Below are 22592 nucleotides of genomic sequence, written 5' to 3' on the forward strand. Positions count from 1 at the left end.
ACACCGAAAAGGAGTCCTTAACAGATGTGCTTGCAAATGCTGACACAGCTGTAGGGGCCTCAGTAACAAAACATGCCTGAATCAAGGAGATATACACAAGTTAGGCATTTACAGAGAGCACGTATCATTGCTTTTAACCCTTGGAAGGGATGCTACGGGACTGAGCGGACACTAAGAGCCCTGAACCAAGAAGCTGTTCCCTATATTTGGAACCAAGTCTGACCAGATTTACAAGTTCCCTCTGCGGTTCATTGTGAGCAGAGGTGAGATTGCATAGCAGCTAAGAGTTCAGGCTTGGGAATCTTAGATAACTTCATCGTCGTTTAGCTCTGTGGCTGAGACAACGTAACTAATATTTATTTCTTCACCTGTAAAATGGGAATATATTTTGCAGAATTGTTATGAGAAATCAATAAGAACTTATGTAGAGACCTCAGTGCCTTGCATATATATGGAAAGTGCTTAACAAATGGCAGCTGTGATTAAATCAGAGTTAGGCTTCATAGTCACTATGTGTTGTGCAATCTTATATTGCATCCAACATTGCTTTCCACAGCAAGTGTTTAAATAGTTGCAGAACAACTGGGACCAATAAGTAAACAGCTAGTAAATAGAAACATGGAGGAATAAAGTGCTTTAATTAGTAAGGCCCAGGTGAAAAAGTGAGAGGGTTTGCCAATATTGGAGTCACCTTCTGTTCAACTCTGGCTTCTGAGCCTACAGAGGGCAGGTTCTGATGGAAACAGGACTGTGGGAACAAAAATCTACTCTACGTTATCCAGAGATGTCTGTTCTAATGGATCCTGCGTCAACTCTAAGTCTACATCGTTACTACTGGCAGTTTAGAAGGTCTAACTCAGATCACTTGGGGAAATTTTACTGGAGAGATCTCAAACTGTCAAGTTCTATGCCACCACCAAAGTGATTAAACCAGAATCTCTGGAGAAGGGACTCAGGCATCAATATATTGTAAAGAGTCCCAGATGATTCCAATGTACTGACAAGTGTGAGGTCCAATGGTTTACTTCCACAATCCTTTATCCATTAAAGAAACAGCAAGTGGGTTAGACTATTGAGCTGGAAGAAACTTGGGGAATATTTGGTCATACCCTTTCATTATAAAGGTTAGGAAACTGAGGACAAGAAAGAGTGTATAATTTGTCTAATGGTTACATAGCTGATTGTGGATAGAGTTGGTGCCAAGAGAAATCTAGGTCTTAACATGAGACTCTACCGTTTATTCCTAGATATTATGTGTGTCGGTTTTTTAAAAACTATATTTTAAGAAGGCTGTACAAAGCCCATTATATATAGAGATTGAACTGCCATTTAGTAGATATAACAAGCAAAGAACAAGAAAATAGCTTAGCAGAATAGTTTGAAATGGAATTTCACAGATGTTTTCTGAACCAAAACAGAAAAAGGATTTTATGGGTCTAATTATACATCGTTGCTGAATTCTTTCTTGCCTAGATCGCTGGAGTCCTACTTGGTCAAAATGGCTCATTAATGTTGATTTGGCTGCAGGGAAGAAAGTATTTGGCTAGGTTTGAGACGCAACTCGCAGATCAAAGAATTCAAGTTTATTTCAGTACATTCTCTACTATTCAGTGCTTGGCCTTTTAGGGTTTGTTTGTTTGGTTTTTTTAAAGCATGATAGGAAGTTTGAGTTCTTATGTTGGCATAAGTTCTTATTCTTGAGTCATTATGACCTCTCCTAATTTTGTACTCACCCCCACCCATTTTGTTTTTAAAGTAAGTTTTTATTAAGAATAGCTCCTAGTAGGCCTACGGATAGTCATCATAATAAAGAGTGTTTGGGAGACTTTAAGCTTTATAAATGAGCTTAATGCAATCCAAATGAAAGTCCATTCTCTAGACTGGGCTTAGCAACCAATTCACTAGAAATGTCTAAACATTGTTCACAAGTTGAACTGACGTATTAAGTTTATGATCAACTCTATAATGGTATCACTCAGTTATTTCAGTACAATGATAACTCTGAACACTTAACTCTAGGATTAGAAGTAGTAGAAAGTATAAATTCATAATGAGAGTTTACTCCAGTATTTTGGAAAAGTGGGGCACAGATAATATACTTGTATGAACAAAGGCATGCAGAGGGGATTGAATCTAGAATCCTCCCTACACTTATTCAGACCCTATAAAAGGGAGCAGTGTTGGAATATCCCTGAGGTCCTTTGACCATGTGGAATTTTTTGTGAATATGGACACATGAGGCTTGTGGTTAGATTAACTAAAATTAGGGAGTCTACCCATCTCAACTTTAATACTACAGTCAATCCGTTATTCTATCTCAGTTCTCCAGTGTGACCTCTTCCAGCTTAGACTAAACAGAAAAGGAAAACTGAAATTCAACTTTATCTTTTAAGTCACTTCAACAAAAGGAAGGAAGCGACATTGAAGTTTTGGAGGTTTCCATCATTGCTTTACATTGCTGGCACTGGATCATTTGAGCTATGCTCTGTCATGGTTTCCCTGACACCAGGGACCATCTGGACATGGATCACCAGGCTCTGGTATATGTGCTCTGTGTATCTCAAGTGAGCTGGGCAGGACAATAAAGTGGGCATAACTTGACATGGAAAAGGGAATGGGGGATTTCCAGTCTAGTGTATAGTATCACCAGAATCACCAGAGGTCTGTATCTGGATATTATTGGTTCCTGATCCTCCTAATGATAAAATATTTGCTTTCTTATTTATTATTGTCTCTTTTGTACGTGTCATGTGGGAAAGAGATCGGCAACATAATGACTGCATCCTTGAGCTCAAGGTCATAATATAAGTACATGTTCATCAGCCAGTCCTCTTTTTATTAGATAGATATTGAGTCACCTATGGAAGCAGCCATGAGTGATTCTCATTAATTCTGAGGAAAGGCTATTAGGAGTCCACTGCTTTGGGAGAAAGGATAATATGGCTTTGGGGGGTGAGAGGGATTTTAAAAAAGCTACCTTTCCCCATATACCTTGGACTTTAGGCTCAAAGGTAGTTGGCATCTGGTGGGTAAGTTTGTATAGCAAGCTGAGCCATTTATGGGAAATGAACAATGGACTGAAGTGGTCCAACACAGGGTGAGGGGTGCAGGAGAGGGGAAAGTCCTTATGGTTAGAGAATGGGTAGAAGGTAAAATGTCTAGACTAAAATCCTAGGCTCTGATGCTAGGGTTCCCATCTCACCCAGAAGATACCTTGGCACTTGGACAGGCCTCAAGTGGCTGGTGGGTGGTATGTATGAGACACTGAAAGAGCTGTGTAACAAGAGGGCCTGTAGAGCCATGGCAGGACTCTGATAAACATTCTCCCCTCCCAGACCACACTGCAGGTCCGGTGACACAGCAGCTGTTTCAGTCATCAGAGCACTTGCTTTAGTGGACAACATCATCATGTTTTAATGGTAGCACACCAGTCTACACTGGGACGCTGCCATGGGCTGGGGATACCCCATGCTACAGTGACAAGGACAGAGGGGGACCTCACATGGTTCAGTATGTCTAGTTATGAAATGACAGTAACCAGGAAGTATACCAAAAGAGTATGAAAAAGGAAGAAGATTTCAAAAAGCTACAATGTGCATAGATAACTGGGTTGAGCACCTGGAAATTAAAGGATGAATTTAGAAGAGCTCTATTTTGTACAATTAGATGGCATAGGATACTATATTTCATTCTGCTTCCCTTGCATCCTAAATCCAAGGGAAGAGAGAGTTCTAAAGAATGAGAAATTTACATAAACAATTTTAGGGTTTTAAATGTTTTTTGTTTTTTTTTTAAATGCTACTACTACCATGGAGCCTCTAGAAATTTTTTATTGCAAGGCCTTTGGGCCAGTGATTTGAGGAGAAGCATTATGAAACTGGTATAAAAACACAGTAAACACATGACTTTTTGAATTCGGCACCTAAACGTACAATGGATAGTATGCTTGATACTCGCAGAAAAGATAGGAAAAAAGCTGAGAAGTTAAGGTGAGGGAAAATAACCATCAGTGTACCCTTGATTCCTAGGTAAATACAGTGACACAATTCATACTCTTTTTAATAATCCTCCTATCAACGTATTATTACCCGAATTGACCTGCAAATATCTCACTGTTTTCATGCCTATCCTTTCTCAGGGTAGATAATTCTATCAAAATTAAATCCTCTACCTGGTTCTGAGCTAGATATTCAATAATTCATATAAATGGGTCTAAGGAGTTTGTTTCTTAGAACACACAACATCCAGTTGTGCTTTCTCACTCCCAAGTGAAACGCTCCCGGATGCAGTTGATACGGATGTGCAGCATATCTAGCATGTGGACACTAGGAGACAACAGTTTATCCACCTGAGTCTCTCTGTGACGTCACCTATGATGTTTATACACCTAAACCTGTTAAACAGGTTTCCCTTGACTCAAGTGCCATTACAATAGTCATCTTGAAGATCTATGTGGGAGTTAGAAGAGTTTAAAAAGCATGTCATTTAGAAGCATCTGCATTTGAAACATTAAGCTATAAACACCAATAGAATTACTTTATGATATAACCACATCAGGCCACTTTAAAAGCAGGCAGGTAATCTTAAACTTGCCCTCTTCCAAAAGCCAGCGCAAGAAGCACGGCTTGGCCCTAACCGGTTTGGCTCAGTGGATAGAGCACCAACCGGCCTGTGGACTGAAGGGTCTCAGGTTCGATTCCGGTCAAGGGCACCAAAAGAAAAAAAAAAAAAAAGAAGCACGGCTTGATATTTGGTTTGCTCTTTAATTGATCTGGCTGAATTATATCAAATCCCACTGTGGCCTCCCTTTCAGGCAGAGCCCTACATTTATATAATTCTCCAAGCCTTTGCTTGAGTGTTTCTGTACCTGTTTGTAACTCCGTTTCAGATGCACGCTGTGTTTCAAAGGGTTTAAAGAAAGAAAATGCAGGTGCCTTGTAACGTCAGCACAGAGTAGTCAAACTGAGGTGTATATAGTAATTGGCTATAGACACGGGGAATTATTTTTGTTACATGTCTGTATATGGACCAAAACCATGACAAAAGTTGTGTAGACTCTACTCAAGATCAGTTCAAGTTATCTGATTCTAAAATATTGTTTCTGGATTCTAGGTAGTCCTTGCAGTAGAATATGCCCTTTGTGTCACTGTTCAATCTATCCTTAGACTTGGCATTAACCTTCCATGAGAAACTTGCCATTGGCTCACAATTCCACATCTGCCATGATCTGTTCTAGTTGGGCAAGATAGCCACTGCCAACAGGGCATTTAGGCTTCATCTCCAAGAAGAATGTTGGCCCTCCTACTCACTAACCCCGTTAAGAACAGTGGTTTTTTAAAGCATCGCTGTTTACTAGTATCTCGTGTGCTTGATATATATTTACTTTTAGAATGTTTCTTCAAGATTTAGCTTGTTTCCCTTAGAGAAGACTGGACTGCTCTCAAGGCAAAAGAAAAAGGAGTCATTTAAAAACACAAAGGGATATTTTACTTATTTGCTGAATTTCAGGTTTACAGAGAACCAGCAAACTGAAAACCAACCCTCTCCCCTCCTAATAACAGTGTTCTAGCATGCCAAACATTAGGAAGTTTCCAGAATACTATCTAAAAGGCCAGGGGAGTTCTTCTAGAAGAAATAAGAATATAGGCGCATTTACTTACTTCTTGGTTGATACTTGCAGAAAAGATAGTAAAATTAGACAGATTAACAAATCAGAAATCCCTACATAATTTCAGGTTCTGGTATACAGGGAGAAAGGTAAATCTGCTAACTTGTTTTCTTGCTTCTTAAGGTGATGCATTAATACTACCTGAATCTTAAACATTTAAGATCACAGGATCCAAAAACATCCTGAAATATCTAGCCTACCTGCTTTGAAATTGTGAACACAGTTGCACAAATATTCTTCAGTTGCTGCAGAGTGAGTATGGGATAGACAAAGTGGCAGAAATGCACGTATCCTTGAGCTATGTGCATTCTCTAGTTTCATAATGCTCATCATTCTCTCATCTTTTGGGAAATAGTACTGGGCCAAGTAAGTACATGGGAATCAATAAATGCATTTTTAAACCAAGGGATGGGAAAGTTCTCAACAGCTGCACATCAACCCCTGCTAAATGGAGCAGATTTGGGATTTTAATTGCCACACAATTGAAACAACTACCTGGAATAATAAAGTGTTCTGATGTACCGAAATATCTGTGTACAGTTCATTCACTGCAGAGATAAATGAGCACAGGCAGTTCCAGTTACAATAAAAACACCCTACCGCTTAATATCACACTTGTGCTTATAAAGTGTAAGTGAGACAGGTTTTGTTGCACGAATTTTAACTATAAACCCAAGTTAATACAATCAAAATTATACCTGTTGGAATCATGTAAGTCATAATTAATTGATCCTCCTGTCTACACACATGTCTAGAGACCATAAAGCGATCTGATCAGCAAGTTTGGAAGAATGATTTGGGGACCCTTGTATCTAGCAGAGCTTTCAGGGAAATGTCACTCTTATATAATCCTCAGCATTAAAACGCTACTAATCTACGGAAGCCTTCAGGAAGTCAGTTTCCATACCCCCTTTAGCAAGTCATTTAAGGGAACTTCTACAAATAAAGTTAAAATGGATGATGGTGTTTCAGAGAACTAAGGTCAGAGTTCGTAGGAAATGAAGGTGCAGCTCACGGGTTTTTCTTGTTTGCATAATCAAAGACCAGGAGGAAGGACCTCAAGCACCACCTTAATCTGTACAGATGTCATCAAGTTTATTCTGGGATTTAAAGAGCCACTTCAAAGATTTGCTAACATATATATTCCACTGAACTGCTTTCTTAAGTCATCTCTTCTAACTTCAAAATCTTTCTAGGGCAGTGGGAGGGGAAAAGAAAATTTGTACCTATTGCATACAAATAGGATATCTAAGAAAATTGTCCTGGTTATGTCATTAGACATTTTCGAAGGCTCATATTTTGAATATTTCATTTCCTTGCCACCGTTTGTGTAAAATAAATAAATAAATAAATAAGCTACAGAGATAGCATTAACCAATGACTTTGAGGAGCTTAGAAAAATGTTATTTTTTTCCTCAAACCCAACATATTTTTTTTCACTTTTAATCTAGATATTGTTCTACAAGATAGAAAAAGTAATTAGTGTCTCACATTTATATTAACATGAAGTAATATTCCACACAATATGCTGTTTCTTATGAATGTCATGCTGCTAGCCTGATAAGTCAGTTTGGATATTTTAAAAGGCAGTAAATGCATTAATTAAACAAGTGATTGGTTCATATGGTGCCAAAGGATTTGCTGCTTCCCAAAGGGCTTAACTTATTTGAAATGATAAATTTACATACTAGGACTATCTAGTTTTTCTGGTTTTCTAGACCATCAAGATGTGTACTGGATCTATATCTATGTCTTTTAAAATGTGTGATTCAAAATCATCTCCAGCTGCAGACAGTTTTAGAGTGAATCCAAAGCTGGGTGACCCTCCACTCCTCCCATGTTAAATGAGTTTGATTTAAGGTAGTCTCACTTATTGTATTGTCTAATAGTTGTGCTAAAAACCTATGAATTATATTGTTTTTTTAAGGTTTTTTTTTTATTTATTTCTCAGAGCTTTGGCTAGAAATTGTGTTGGGTATGTGTCCTTCGCATTAAGTTATTATTTATAAACCTGCCCAGCACTCAAAGTCACAGGTATTTCTACTTAACGGTCAAGGTTTGGCTTTAGGGCAGTTGTTCTCAACCTTAGAGAACCACTGGGAATCTTTTTAAAATCCTGATTTCTGGGCCTCATCCTCTGGAAATTCTGTTTCTTTGTTATGGGGTGGGGCCACAACATTAGTAACAAAGAAACAGAATTTCCGGAGGATGAGGCCCAGAAATCAGGATTTTAAAAAGATTCCCAGGTGATTCTAATGTGCAGCCAAGGTTGAGAACCACTGCTTTAGGGCAAGAGGTTGGTCAAAGATCTGCTTTACCATGGGGACACTTTCCAGAATAAGCAGGTAAATGAGGGTTTTCCTTTTCCAGGCCTGTTGAATGCACACCATCCCTAGAGCGTCTCATTACTTTATTAAGATGACAAATCACGGGGGTGTCACCTGGGTCTACTGTTCTAGAATGACATAAAAAGGTAGACTACACGGAACGTCAACATCAATGACTCACGGTAAAGGAAGTTTCCTTGGGTCACAGAAAATTTAATATTTAAGCAAGATACTAGCTTCCAGAGCAATCTTGCCTGTTCTCTGAACCATTAATGACCTGAGGCAAAATTCTGTTCCTGCTAAGTAACTGACACATAAATACTTAACGAAAACATGGGATGGATATAAGTGATTAGCTAGGGCTCCATTTGTAGTCTCTTTTGTGATCTCTACTATGATCATTAAATAAAAGTAACTTGAGTTGGTCCTTGAAGCTTTAGACAGATCCACTCCACTGTGGCATCTGCTATTTTCTAGTTGTCTTATGTGGGCATTTTTAGCATCAGAGAATGCAATTCAATCATTTGTTTACTTAGCTGAACTCTATAGCCCTGTACAAGGACAAGACTTCTTTGAAAGCCACTGTTAAATTCCTAATCCAAACTTTATTAAAAAGACTCAATGTGGCAGACAAGGAGGTTAAGACAAATCCTCAAAAAAGTAATGATCAAGGCCTCCTACACTTCACAGAAGCCTTCAAGTGTAGCAACATGTGAAATTGAGAATGTGTCTATAGTTGTAATGTTTTATTAGCTAGCAATGTACTTCTTCGCAAACTATAGAAGTGGATAATTAGTTACACCAAGGAAACTAGTGGGAGAAACACCACTAAAAAGTTTTTTTTAATTCTTCTAACCTAATCAAAGTTCTACTTTTAGAGCTAATTATCAGAAGTGGGATGTAAATCAAGTATTTTTCTCAGGGTCACTCTCTCCAGTATTGAGGTTCCCTACTTAAATGCCATTCTACATGTTCACCTCCATCTAAGAAATTCCCTTAAAGGAAAAACAAATGCCATCCCTTCTCACTCTAAAGAGTATGTAATTTATCTCACATTGCCTAGCAAAAGTGAATACACAAAGAGTAAGTCATTGGCTACCCTACATTTCACTCTGAAGTCATGCTATTAGAAAATGTAAAACACTTTCAAGTATTGATAGCCTTTTTGTTGTTGCTGTTGTTCAGAGCATCGGGGTTTGGTAATCGATCTGCTCAAAGCCATTAATTTAGAGATTGGAAACAAAATTTGCCCCTGAATGCCAGTGATCAGCATGCCAGCAAGTTAGTTCATGTAATAAACCTACGTGCCAGGCACTCATCCAGAAAAAAATAAAGATCTATTTCCTTAGAGGGTTTATACTTTAGCAGGAGAATCACATACATGGGTTATAATCGTTCCGAAGGTGATACATGCTCAAAAGATAGCAAAGTGGATTGGGAGGGCAGGGTTGGGAATGGCTTACACAGATTTCTTAGGAACACTGAAGGAATACTACATTTCTAAAAGTTAAATGCATTGAATATTCATTACAGACCAGGTGTGCTGCCAAGACTTTCTCAATTGACCCAATGGGGAAGGTATTATCATCCCTACTTGACAGGAGTAGAAGCTCAAGAACAGTTCACCAGCCAGTGAAAGCCACACAGGTCTAAGCTCTTAACTTCTCTGTGTTGCAACAACACATGCCAAAGGAAGAATTAAGGTAGCTCTTCAGACAAGTGCATTACCCAGAAAATACATCTGGGAAGGAGTAATTGATAGCAATGCCTAAAGGATATTTATGTCAACTTGGCTAGGGTAAATACCAGGGAAAGGTTGAAGGGTGGGTCAAATGGGATTAGAGTGGTTTATAAAACGATATTTTGTCTAAATGGTACTGAAAAGACTTTGAGGTTTTGAGCAGTGGTGTGGAAGGTCAGGGTGGTGACAAATCCCAGTACAGAGCCATGGCATCAAAGAGTCCGATGGCTTTGTAGTAGGGTGGTTGCATCAATTTACCACTTTGAGTGATTCAACACTGCTGGTTTCTTTCATTTAAAAACTTGGCTACTCTTTTGGAAACAAAGCCTTTTAATGGAAAGGTGAAGGTCTAAAAATCTCAAATGTCAGAGTCAAGGTTATCTCATCATGCCAAGCTATGATGCTCAGTGACCTTCAAACTTCAAATAAACAGTGTCCTAGAGGTGGCTCTAAAAATAGTTAAAGGCCACTACGTCTCGTAACCACCATTCTAAGACCCATCCCATCCTAAAAACAGAATTTCCATTAGATCCGTTTGATAAAAACTTGATGTAAGTGAAACGATATTTTGAAATACGAGCACCTAAAGGAACATCTTTTGTAAAAGGCAGCTACTGACGAAAATAATCATGGCATTATAGCTCCTTGCTTGAAACAGAACATATAGCATTTCCCATTTTACAGATGTTTCCCTACATAACTATTGAAAGACTAGAAAGATCAGACCCAAGAAATGATGACTAAGAAGGATGGAAGCCCTAACCGGTTTGGCTCAGTGGATAGAGCATCAGCCTGCAGACTGAAAGAAGGATGGAAGCAGGGTGAGAGACAGATGTCTGCTTCCCACACATTTAGAATAGTGACATTAAAGTGACACGTGCCTTTATGTACTTTAAAAATCAAATTCCTCAGAGATATGTAACTTGTTAGCAATATTTAAATGTAGGTAAATCTATAGTCTAACTTGGGCTAAAGATAAACACGTGAAGATGCTCTAGGTTCAGTTACATGAAATTACATTCAAAGGCTAAGAGGATCTCCACAGCGAACATGTCTGAGAGCATCCAGAATGCTGCCCACAGTAAACTTTCCACTACCGCCTTAGACATCATTAATTGGTACTTAACTATCCAGAGTTGTTGAGAAAAGCTGTTGATATATTAAAAAGTGAACAGTACATTTTGAATTAAGTGATAACTAGGATTTGGAAAATCTCTCTCTCTTTTTTAATCCTCACCCAAGGAGATGTTTTTATTAATTAAAGAGTGAGGAAGAGAGAGGGGTGGGGAGAGAGAGAGAGAGAGAGAAACATCAATCAAATCCCCAACCTAGGAGCCCTTACCAGAAATCGAACCCACAACCTGTTGATGTATGGGACGACTCCCCAATCAACCGAGCCACCCAGCCAGGGCTGGAAAAAGTCTTTTATGCTAGGATTTTGAAAGTTGATCAGGGCATGGTCTACTGCTGGTTTCTAGACTGGTGTTCTTGGAACCACTGGCGTCTGTGCAGACAGTAATGAGCTGTCAAATTAATTTAAGCGTTTTAAAAAGCCTAATGGACATCACATCTTTATCTACAATACAGCTGCACATGCAAAATTTAAAAAACACGTTTCTTTCACTTGGGCAGAGATTGTGTTAAGTCAAAATGATAGCCTTAATTATCCAGTGTTGAGCCAAAGGTTTCATCTATTTTCTCAATTTTTATTAGCTCTTTAGTAAACAGTTTAGCGAATATTCTTAAATAGGAAAAACAGAGGAGAATAAGGAGTTGTCCTTGGATGAAATATCAGGTTGAAAACTAGTCACCACTATTATTATTAGCCAACTGATTATACCATCGGGACAGATGGACGTATGCACTCTGATGGATACTCCACTGGTAGAAGTTAAACCAAAGACTTGAAAAGACCACACCATCTGGAGAATTTCAGTAACAGCTTGTCTGTTTTTCTCAGGCCCTGAGCAGATATAAACTAGAGGAACATATGGATATTACTCATTATAAATAACCTTAAAGTATTTTAAAAGGATTCATAACTGTTTTACTTATACAACAGATGATAAGGCAAGCTCAAGTTTCCCATTCTGCTTACTCTATAATAAAAATGTACAAGTAACATTACACATGATGAGTCATACATTCACCTGGCTACCTGGTTATTGTTTATTGAACACCTACTGTGTGCCAAACACTGTATTATGCTGGATATACAGTGACAAAATGGACATGGGGCTTATAGTACAGGCAAGGGAGAGGGAACAAGCAAATAATAGTTACAACTAAGTGCTTTAGAGAAAATATTTCTGATTATGGTAGAGCACTTCACTGCCATTAATAATGATTCATAAGAGCAAAATTAGTGCTTCATACTGCAAGGAATTTTATATAAATGACTCTCTTAATATCAACCATAGAAAGATGCAAATGTTGTCTTAAGGGCTAAATTAGCCTCCTCAACAGACAGTTTTAAAATTATGACATTTACTTGAAGCATTCCTTACAAGGGGGATATGCTGTTTGGGAGTCTCTATAACCATAATGTAATCTGGAGGAGCGTCTGTGTGCCAGAGCCAGTGGGAGGGAAGAATCTTATGGTACATCAATCAGGTCATGAAAGATACCTGTGATGCTCCCTGCAGAGTTACCTTAAATTCCGAAGTTGTGAATTGACAACATTTTCATAAACATCAGAAACACCATGTTCATTTCGCATTCAATTTTCACACGCAGAAGGGCAAGCAATTCAGAGATGGCGCAAACCTTTATAGTCTAGAACCAAATGTGTTCTTTGGCATTTTGATTTGCTGATACACTTATTTATGCATTCATTGGTTGATTCACGTCTGTGCCCTGACTGGGAATTGAACCCAGAACCTTGTGTATCGGGACGACACTCTAACCAACTGAGCTCCCCAGCCAGGGCTCCTTTGGCATTTTGAATTGCCAGATTTTCTGAGTACAATCATGTCACTTTCCGATCAGGCCAAACTCCTGAATCCCAGATTGAAATGAAGCAATATTATGAAAGTGTGCTGGCTACCCCCTCCCATGGCCTGTCGTGGCTTTGATTATCTAAGGAGCACAAGCTAGTTGCAAAAGATTTAGCAAGGTAATGTCAGGTAACTCTTGGTTAATATGACCTTTTGAGAGAGATAGGACTTTATTTTCACCCTCATCAGTAAGCCCTCAACCAGTGTTGGCTGCAGGAGGTATAAAGAGTCCAAAACAGGATATGGTCGCATCCAACATTTCTATTAAAGAGTTTCTGTATAGAAAACAGAACCTTTTGTCTCCATATACTACCTGAGAACAGAACTGCAGAAGTCACTTTGCATAGGAATATACCTACAAGATCCACAGCGGTACTGCCTGTAGCCTAGCTGGAAGCTAAGGTTCTATCTCAGACTGTTCACACTGACTGAAACTGGCAAAACTTCCACCCTCTGTTTTCCATAATTACCCTTTATTTTCACACCTTTCCTTCCTCCTCATCAATTTTTTCTCCATTCTAGCATTCCTCCCCGACCTGCCTCATTGCCACCCCAAGTTCCTGCTTCCAAACAAGCAATAATATCTTGTCCCTCACAATTAACCAACTCATATTACAGTGTTATTTTTGATATATCCTAGACACATGGCATAAGTATGTTTGAATATATTTAGAATATACTTGAGGTAAAGAAAATATTTGTGGGGGGTGGAGGGGGGCGGAAATCTTTGTGGGATAAAGTCTTCCTTCTTCTCAAAAGGTTCAATGAGAATCAAGTGGTAAGAGACGCTAGCTGTGCCTGACCTACACTGATGGCTGAATTGTTGCAGTGATGTCCTATCAGACGTCCTGGCCTTCCTGACTCTCATTCAAGCAGGCACCATGTTCAATTCCAAGACTCACTGCCAACCAGAGATTCAAAGCCCTTCATAATTAGATTGCACAGTATAACAGTATATGTATCCACTGGTTCTCTGGGGAAGCTAATTTCTTCCGCATGAGACACACACACACACACACACACACACACCATGCTCTCTCATGTTGCCTTCCTACCCTGTAATACCTGTAATACTTACTGCCTTACCTATTTGAATTTCTACCTGTTATTCAAAGTCCACTCAAGGTCTGCTGTCTTAGGGAAGTCTTCTCTGACTCTCACCAGCTCTACCATTTTCCTATAGTTGCCATGACCTAGTGTTGCTCTCTGATTCATGTCCAAGTCTTTTCCCCACTCAGTGAAGTTTTGAGGTCAGGGAATCATTTGTCCTACTTTTCCAAGCCCCACACAGTCTGGTCAAGAGCAGTGCACTTATAACAATAGGGGTAAAAACATATTTTCCATTTAATCCTTAATATTCAGTTAGACAAAACTTTTCTCTACTTGGATTGCTAACTTCTCATGAAATACAGGTTTTGCTTCAACTGCTAAGAAATCTCCACTCAAACTCATCCTGCCAATACAGCCAGGTGAACTGATCTGAGTCAGCATTCTGTCTTCCTGGTTTAACAAGGAAAGCTACTGCTTAGCAAATAAAAATCTAAGTTCTCGCCCAACATCCAAGGCTCAGTGCAATCCATGTCTCCTTCCTAAACGATACAACCCCTTATCTCTCTGCCACTCTTGGCCAAAATGGCTGTGAACACAGTCATTTTTGTTCAGAGCCCAAGCTTCTAACCTCTAACCTATGTCATCTCCTCAAAGCCAGACTTCCAATAATTCAGACACACATTTGCTTATGTGCTTCTCCTTAGAATGCATGACCTCCACCATTCCTTTAAAGGCCAAGTCCATTATCACACTGATACTCATTTTTTTTCCTCTGGACCCTATTCTGTATCACTTAATTATAATACAGCCATATGCTAGTTGAGTAGTTGTCATTTTCTCAAAAAATGTGAAAACATTTTCTCATAGTAATTGTTGACCTCCACATGTCCACCAGCAGGTGTTAGGTAAATGTTTCCATCCAACTGTCAATAACAACCACTTTTAGTCATTGAGAACCTGAGGCCAGCTGCATAAATCAGAAATCCCAAAGAATGAGTTATCAGGCAGTTAAGCAAGCATCTATGCATCAAGATGTCCTTCAGAAGACAGCTTGTACATTGAATAAAATACCATTTCAATTCAAGTACATGTATGTTTCTGAAAAGATTCAGCTATAGTTGCCCCTTGGTTCAGGCAGAAATCAATATTAAATCTTATAATTAACTAGCTAAGGATGGAAGAGCCTGTTCTATCAGTTACAAATTTGTTTTCTACTTCAGAAATGGGGTTGCATTTAAGATGTTAACTTTAGAGGCAAAGGTTAAAAAAATAATAATACCCCCCCCCCCCTCCCAATACAGAGTGAGACTTTCTTTTAAAGAACAGATATCTGAGCACCTACTATGTGTGCCATTCTGACTCCTGGTCCTCTAATCTAGAGGCCAATTATACGTTTCCTGTCTCAACTAACATTGTGTCTCAAAGCCAAGCTGGTTCAGCATTCTTCATATGAGTATGCCAGCCCTCGGAAATAGATTCAAAGACATTTAGCTTATTTCTGCTGCACTAAATGGTAGCAAAAAGCATTTTAGCATTTGTACTACACATTACAGAAGATTATAACAGGTCTTGGTCACCTAATAGGACGCTTAAAATATAAATATGAAAAATAAATGAGGCCACGTGGGTGAAATGCTTAGGACAATGGGGGCAGCTACCTCCAATATGGACACATTTAGTGAAGTTACTCTTCACTTTCCAGTTATTTGGGTGTGGATTAACTCTAGACCTCAGGAGGACTCAATTGTCCTGCACACATGAGATTCAAGTGGTACCTTTAGAGCTAACACTTGGGTGCCTGTCCTGATTTATAAACCATGGCCTCATTGTCCTGCTGGACCCTTACATTTAATAGTTTCAAGATATGTAGGAGAGCTTCTAATTTCAGCCTGAATGTGGTCATGTCTAGATTTTACCCTGCCTAAAGCTCACAAACAACAAGAATAAGACCATTTGTTGACATCAGCTTAGCTATTACATCCAGAATTGTAGTTCTAGAGCAGGTACATTTCTGAAGCAGCAGCACATTATACTAATGGATAAAATGAAACTCAAATGTTATATCTCTTGTCTTAAATGGCTAAGCTGGGTTGTGAACACAATAATTTATAGTTCAGAACCCAAGCTTTTAACCCCTAACCTATGAACCCTTCTCAAAGCCAGACTTCCAATTCTCTACTTCTAGATCATGTCCTTGTACTTTTCAGTCTAAGGGTATGATCTCTGCTAACCATCAGTCTCTGATTATCATCAGTCATTCCTAGGACTGTTTTGCAAGGTGAGTGAGGCAACTAAGGGTCAGAGACCTTGAGAAGCTTGTCCAAGGAGTGGCAGGCCTGTGTTTTACATTCTTTGCTTCACAGGATGCAGACTTTCTTCTCAATCTCTACTCACTGGAAGTTCCTCCATTGCCAACCTAGTACAGACTTCACATAATAGGGACTTAGTAAATATCCAGGTAAACACCAAGACTCAAACCATACACATTCATGTTTCAATTCCAGCTCTACCACTTAATGATACTACCTTGGGCAAGCTGATATCTACTGATCTTACTACAGTTAAAAAATGGAGATATCTTTTCTATCTTAAGTTATTTAAAATGAAAGTCAAATGGAAGAATGGAACATTACTTCATAAACCATAAAACTCTATAAAAACCAAGTACAGTATATGCATTTACCATTATAGAGAGGGCTTCATCTGCACTCTGGGTATGGCATGAAAAACAAAATAAAAAATGTTATAGGGTAGAGAAAACCATCTGGTTCAAGGGTAATAGTCTAGTTTACTGGAATCTTTTTTTAAAGAAGTAACTGGGACAGTCTCCTAATAAATGGAGATTAATTATGCTCTTTTAAACCCCCAGGAATGGGGAAAAGATTTGGAAAGGAGGTGATAATATAAAACTAAGGAGTACATCGATTTTCCTAGGATCAAGAAAGCAATAGTTGAGATGGCAGGAAAAAATCTCAAGGTCTGGGCTTTTGCATCTTTCTGCTCCCAAGATTCAGTGAAACTGAGCTCTATTGAAATGCTTTGCTTTATTATGTCCATCACTGTAGGAATTCAGATACTTCATTATGTTTTCCATTAAAACAACTGAATTATAAAGCAACTGAATTTTGAAAGTTACTCTATCATCATGTGTTGCTCTTGTTGAAATACAGCTGGATGGACCCTAGTGCTAGACTTTGGTTCAGTGGTTCTGGGATGGGAACCAAGAATTTGCATTTTTAACAAGTCCCCAAGTGATGCTGACGGAGCTGGTCTGGGGACCACACTCTGAGAGCCACTGCCTTCCGTGAGTTCTCGCGAGCTGTGAAATACACGCCGCGCCTGCCACGTGTCCAAACTGGAGGACTGAATTAATCTGATTGTAAAATGAGAAGTTACGGCAGCAGTTCATCTGTCACATAACGATCTAAGTCTATTTCATTGTAATACTTTACAGCCCTTTGCTAGGGAGAAACAGGATAGCTTTTTAGCCAGAGAAAACCTCACCCAAACTTCTTTCCAGTTGTACAGGGTTTCAAACCTAGATTTTCCAGGACTCTTACCTATGCTTCCTGCTCCCTTTACTCTGTGGTTACTTAAAAACATCTATGGAACTACCCTCAGGCATTCTGCCTCCTGGCAACTTCCCTGCAGCTGAACACAATGGCCTCCCCCATTCACTCAGAATTCTTACCGGGGTATGGCAGTTAAAGGCTACTGAGTTATACGTCATGGGAGCAGAGAAAAATTGCCAGGATACGTCTATATTGAGGCAATAGCTTTTATGTTCCTTAAGTTTCATAAGTCTTAATGCTTTGCTATCTTGATGATGTAACAAACAGTTAAGAGTTAGTCAATTAAGTAGTAGAGTTCAAACAAGTTTAAAAGAAGAGGAAAGGGATGGGGTGGGCAGAGAGAAGATTCTACCTCACTTAATAAAAAAATAATAATAACTTCCATTTTTAGACCAGGAAGTGATTTGTTCCGATTTTCCTTACCCTAGAGTGTCAAGCTTTCTTCCAAGGTATGAGAAGGATTTGGGAAAGGCAATAACCGTGGCAACCTGCCCAGCTATGTGGGCAATGATAGTATAGGGCCTCCTGCCTCAGAAGGTATTTTATTTCTAGCCTAGTCACTCAGTTTAGCACGGATGGTCCCTCCCTTCCCACTTCCTTTGGCTGTAATGCTGACTTCAGGGGGAAGGGCTGCCCCCTCTCACAGGGAGTCTGAGTGGGGGGAGACCAGAGGAGGTCAGCTTGACCAAACCCCACTGCAGGGTTCCACGCAGAGAACAGCGAGTAACTCCCTGTCTGTTCTAGCGTGAGCACAGCAAACATGCTGGCTTTGTTCACAGTAAGTGCTTGAATGATTAACATCTTGCAGGTAGACAAGCGGTGTCCAATTATGACAAAGATTCTCCATTCTGTCTTCAGTTCTCGCAAAGATAACACAAGTCGGTTGTTCAAGGGGCAAAAACAGAAGAAAACATACATTTCTAAGGGGGATAGAATAAAATATTTTAAGCAGGTTAGATGAAGTCGGCCCAACAAACCTAGGGGTAGGGACAATTATTTCCTCCAGATAAGAAAGCTGAAGTACAGAGAGCTGATGCAATTTACCCAAGGCCAGGTGAGCAGCAGTGGTGTGGCTGGGATTTGAACCAGGACCTCGGGAGACAATGGGATTCCAGAACCCACACTCCCAACGGCTCCCCAGTCGTGCTGGGCGGGAGGCAGAAACTGGCCTGGGCTAGCCTTTTGTGTCCACACTCAGCATTGTTTGTTTCCTTTGTCAGAATTAGCATGTTTTTTTGAAGAGGAGGGGACTGGATGACCTGTCTCCCTTCTGATTCACACAATCAATGAAGTCAGGAATTGTTCCCATGAGTTACGTTTCCCTGAGGCCATTTCTTCTGAATGTGACTTGGGCCTACCTCTGACCAAGCCAGTGGCATGCTTCAACGTCAGAACTGCACAGCGGCACCAGGGAGAATTTTAAATGACCACATCCTGCCCCTCCGGTGTTTCATGTCGCCAGTCTAGTTCTCATTCTGGTTCTGTTTGGAGGGTAGAAACCTGATGTGTTAGGTCAGTTACTGAAACCTCCCCAACCAGTCCTCTTTCAGGCCTTTTTCCTGGGGGAGGAATGTTCTGGGGGCCATGAGGGCAACTAGCACCCTGAGAGCTAAGTCTGCAGCAGCCTTCTCAAGTAGTTCAGCATCTTAGTTTTGTCTTTAAGAAAAGTGTTAATTAGTTTTTAAAATATATTCTTACTGATTTCAGAGAGGAGGGGAGAGGGAGAGAGAGATAGAAACATCAACGATGAGAATCATTGATTGACTGCCTCCTGCCTGCCCCCCACTTGGGACTGAGCCCACAACCCAGGCATGTGCCCTTAACCAGAATCGAACCTGGGACTCTATCCACTGAGCCAAACCAGGTAGAGCAAGAGCATTAATTAAATCCTCAAGTCAGGAGACACTGAGGAAGAGAAACTCATGAAGCCTTCAAAACGGTTCCAGATGAAAAATATTGGTGGTAGCGGGCTTAGGCTTACAGGCACATGAGGGTAGAATTAGAAATGAGCAGCTGTACCACGCTTGCTGGGCCCCCAAGAGCCCATGTCTCTACAAGGCTTCCTGCTGGCTGGGAGCCACTCAGCAAGGCATTTGCTATCCTGCCCTCTTAATCTCCAGGTAACTGAGGCCCGGCCAAGCAGGCCAACACATCTCACCCCCAACCAGCTGACCAGCAGCTTCCAGAGGCCCCTGTCCCATCTTCAGTCCAACAAGTGTCTTGAAAAGCAATTCCCTTCAACCCAAATGAAGTGACTGAAATCCATTAAACCTTTCGAGCAAGGCAACGGATGAGCTTAATGCATAAGAATTTGGACTTTGAGTTGAATCTAAAACTATAAAAAGTCTGGAGTGGAAATGCAGACTCTGGATTGTCCTCAGCTAAGTCGGCAAGGCTTTTAGCCAGTGCTGCGCTGCCTGCTCTCCTTCTGGCCTCAGGTGAAGATCAACTGCGTCTTAGATCACGAGAATGGCAACTACGCGTGTGTCACGGCTCAAAGTTGGAAGACGTTCTCTGCCATCTGCTTGTCCTGGTCATTCATTGAAGTGTGGGAGGGCCTGGCCTAGCTCAAGAAGAACTGGTTTCTGGGGGCAGTCATCTAAGAAGGGATAGAGATGGCAGAGGGAAGGAGAGGGAGAAGTTAAGATATTCAACTACAACAGAAAAATAGCCCAGTCTGCTTTAGGAGAAAATGGATTAAGAATTTAGAAGAAGACATCTGTCCCACAGCCACACATTGGGAAACACCACTCCTGTGCTTTCTAGACCGTCCACGGTGCACACTGTGTTGTGTTGTGTTGTGTTGTGTTGTGTTGTGAGGATTGTTTACTGCCACGTACCCAGCATTTCACCCAAAAGGTCCTTCCCCAAAGATTAAGGAGACCTCAATGCCAAATACTCCTGAATTCTCAAGACAATAAACTTTCCGACAGTGCCGTTGAGGCTTATCTGCCTTCAGGGAGGGAGAGATAGAACCTGGGGTGGGCGGGCACCAGGCCCGGAGATGAGCACCTAACCCAGGTCTGGCCGCTGGTGTAGGAGACCACGCATGGAGCTGTCACAGAGCACGGAGACAAGCCATTTGGTGGCTGCGAGGCTCTCCCATCCCAGCTAGATCCTCCCTCCTGGACAGGGAGTCGATGCTCCTGAGTGGGGAGCCAAGTTCTAGCCCATAAGGGAGGTCAGTTATAAATCCCATCAAAGCCATTCCCAGAGCCTTATCAGATGTCTTGAAGGCATTTGTGTAACTTTCTTTCCTCGGCCACTCCTTCTGTTTGCCTTACTTCTGTCTTCTTCTCCCCCACTCCCCTGCCTGGCCTGATTAGGGCCAGAAATTTTTTCATTAAGTCACTTTATAGCGCAATAACAACATTTACTATTCATGAAGTCGCCCCTCCATAATTTTTAAGTCTTTCCATGTGTCTGGAAGCTGATTTCTGCCCCGCTCAATTTACAGAGTGCCTCTCTTCCTTCCAAACACAAACTACAGAGAAAGAGGAAAAGGTGGGGGGCGGGGGGGGGGGGGGGGGGGGGGTTGGCTGGGGTGGGGATAACATCGAGATTCTTTAAGTGTTTTTAATCCAGTTAAATTTCCCTTTGACTCCAACAGCTCCCTGCTGACACCGACCGGGGACCTGAATTCCAGGCTCCGAATTAAGTCAAGAAGAAAGGATGGCAGGGACAAATAACAGAGTCAGCTCTATGCTAGGAAACCGCTATGCTGACTGGGGCTCCAAGACTTTAACCCATTCATCCCCACCCCCTCCGCCCCCCCTTTCTAGAATTCTTACTTCATCTTTCCAGCCGGCGTACAGCAAGCAGGCAAACACCCTTTCCCCGCTCTGGGCTTCGTGGGTTTAAAACAAGCCTGTTCAGTTTCTTGGGCACATACTTGCTTCGTGCGGGTGGAAGACCAAGTTCACGTTTTAATGCCACCGGTTGTCAGTCACCAGGTAGAAGCTGCCCCGGGCACAGACCCGTCCCCAGCCTTTGTCACGGGGCAAAACTAAACCGCCCCGCAGGAGCCACCGAGGTGGTGGGCAGCCAGCCCAGAGTGCCTCCCACCAGCACAGACACACAAAAGGCAGGCGCGGGGAAATGTCACCCGGCCCGAAGGTGCGCGCATTCCGGGGAGCATTCCTGGGATGTCAGGCCGCGCAGCCGCTTCCCCGTCCCGGCTCGGTCCCGAGGCGCCCCGCCGCCCCACGTCTGCACCCCAAAGCGGAAAGCCCAGGAGGGAAGGAGGTCGCAAACATGGAGCCCCGGGGAAGGAGGGGGAGAGCTACTCACAGGCTGGCTAGCGCGTCTGCGGAGCGAGCATGACCGGCCCGCGAGCCTCCCTCCCGGCAGCCGCGCCGCGCACCGGCGGCCGCGCTTAAATAGCCGCGGAGCCGCCGCTCCCGGCGAGATGGTTGTAATCAGATGCTGGCAGCCCGGGCGCCCCAGGAATGCGCCGGGATGTTTTTGCTGCCCGGGCTCGGTAACTCCCCCTCAACGTGTCTGCTGAGTCTTCCAAACTTAACTGTTTATTAACTCGAGTGGCAGCCGCGCCGACGAGCCGGCGGCGGCGCTGGGCCCGGGCCCGCCAGCGGGGGGCGATCGCGGGGAGCCGAGCGCAGGCCCAGCCGCCACTCGCGGGGCGGGGCGGGGGGAGCGAGGGCTGGGCCGGCTGGGGTGGGCCGCCGACCCGGGAGGGTGCAAATGAGGACAGTGAAGGGCAAGTCCGCAGGGAAGGGGTGGGACGCGACCTCCATCCCCCCGATTCCTCCCTGGATCGCGGCTGGGAGCGGGGAGTGGGGTGGCACCCGGAGTCCTGGAACCCGTCGGGTCTCTGTGGACAAAGGGCTGCCTTGACGCCTGACTGCCCTGGCCAGAGGCAGTTCCCCGCTCAGACCTGCTGCTTCTCTGGCTGGACCTGCGCTTGCCTCCTTTAAGGGAATCGGGGTCTTGGCCACGGCAGATGGGGGTGCGCTGACATGGTGGGAAATGCGTGTGTGTGTATATGTAAACCGCACTGCATTTGTGCATGGAATAGAACCCTGTATACACAGATATAAAAACAGCCCTCCTTGATGAAATCGATATAAACAGAAGTGTTCCTGTCTATATAGCCTGTCTAAACAAGCTATATATCTGATATAAACTGATTATATGCGTGCATATCCATGGGTGGACGTATGACACGCCTTTATCTGTACTAATTTCCATAACGTTTCCCACACCTCTATGAAAAATGGG

The 22592-nt window shown here is 42.0% G+C and overlaps 1 protein-coding gene across 3 annotated transcripts in view; it reads right to left on the reverse strand.

Moving 5' to 3' along the window:
- DAB2 (DAB adaptor protein 2) overlaps positions 1-21941 on the reverse strand; it is a gene marked incomplete at its 3' end in the record, with an annotated part of 48627 nt that extends 26686 nt beyond the window's left edge. For 2 of the 3 annotated variants that reach the window (XM_081089962.1, XM_081089961.1), the window contains exon 1: positions 21645-21941. The remainder of the gene's footprint in view (positions 1-21644) is intronic. The other variant, XM_081089963.1, reaches the window with a different exon arrangement.
- Between the last annotated feature and the right edge of the window lie 651 nt (positions 21942-22592).

The sequence above is a fragment of the Myotis nattereri genome (genome assembly GCF_964212035.1).
Source record: "Myotis nattereri genome assembly, chromosome: 4".
NCBI lineage: Eukaryota > Metazoa > Chordata > Mammalia > Chiroptera > Vespertilionidae > Myotis > Myotis nattereri.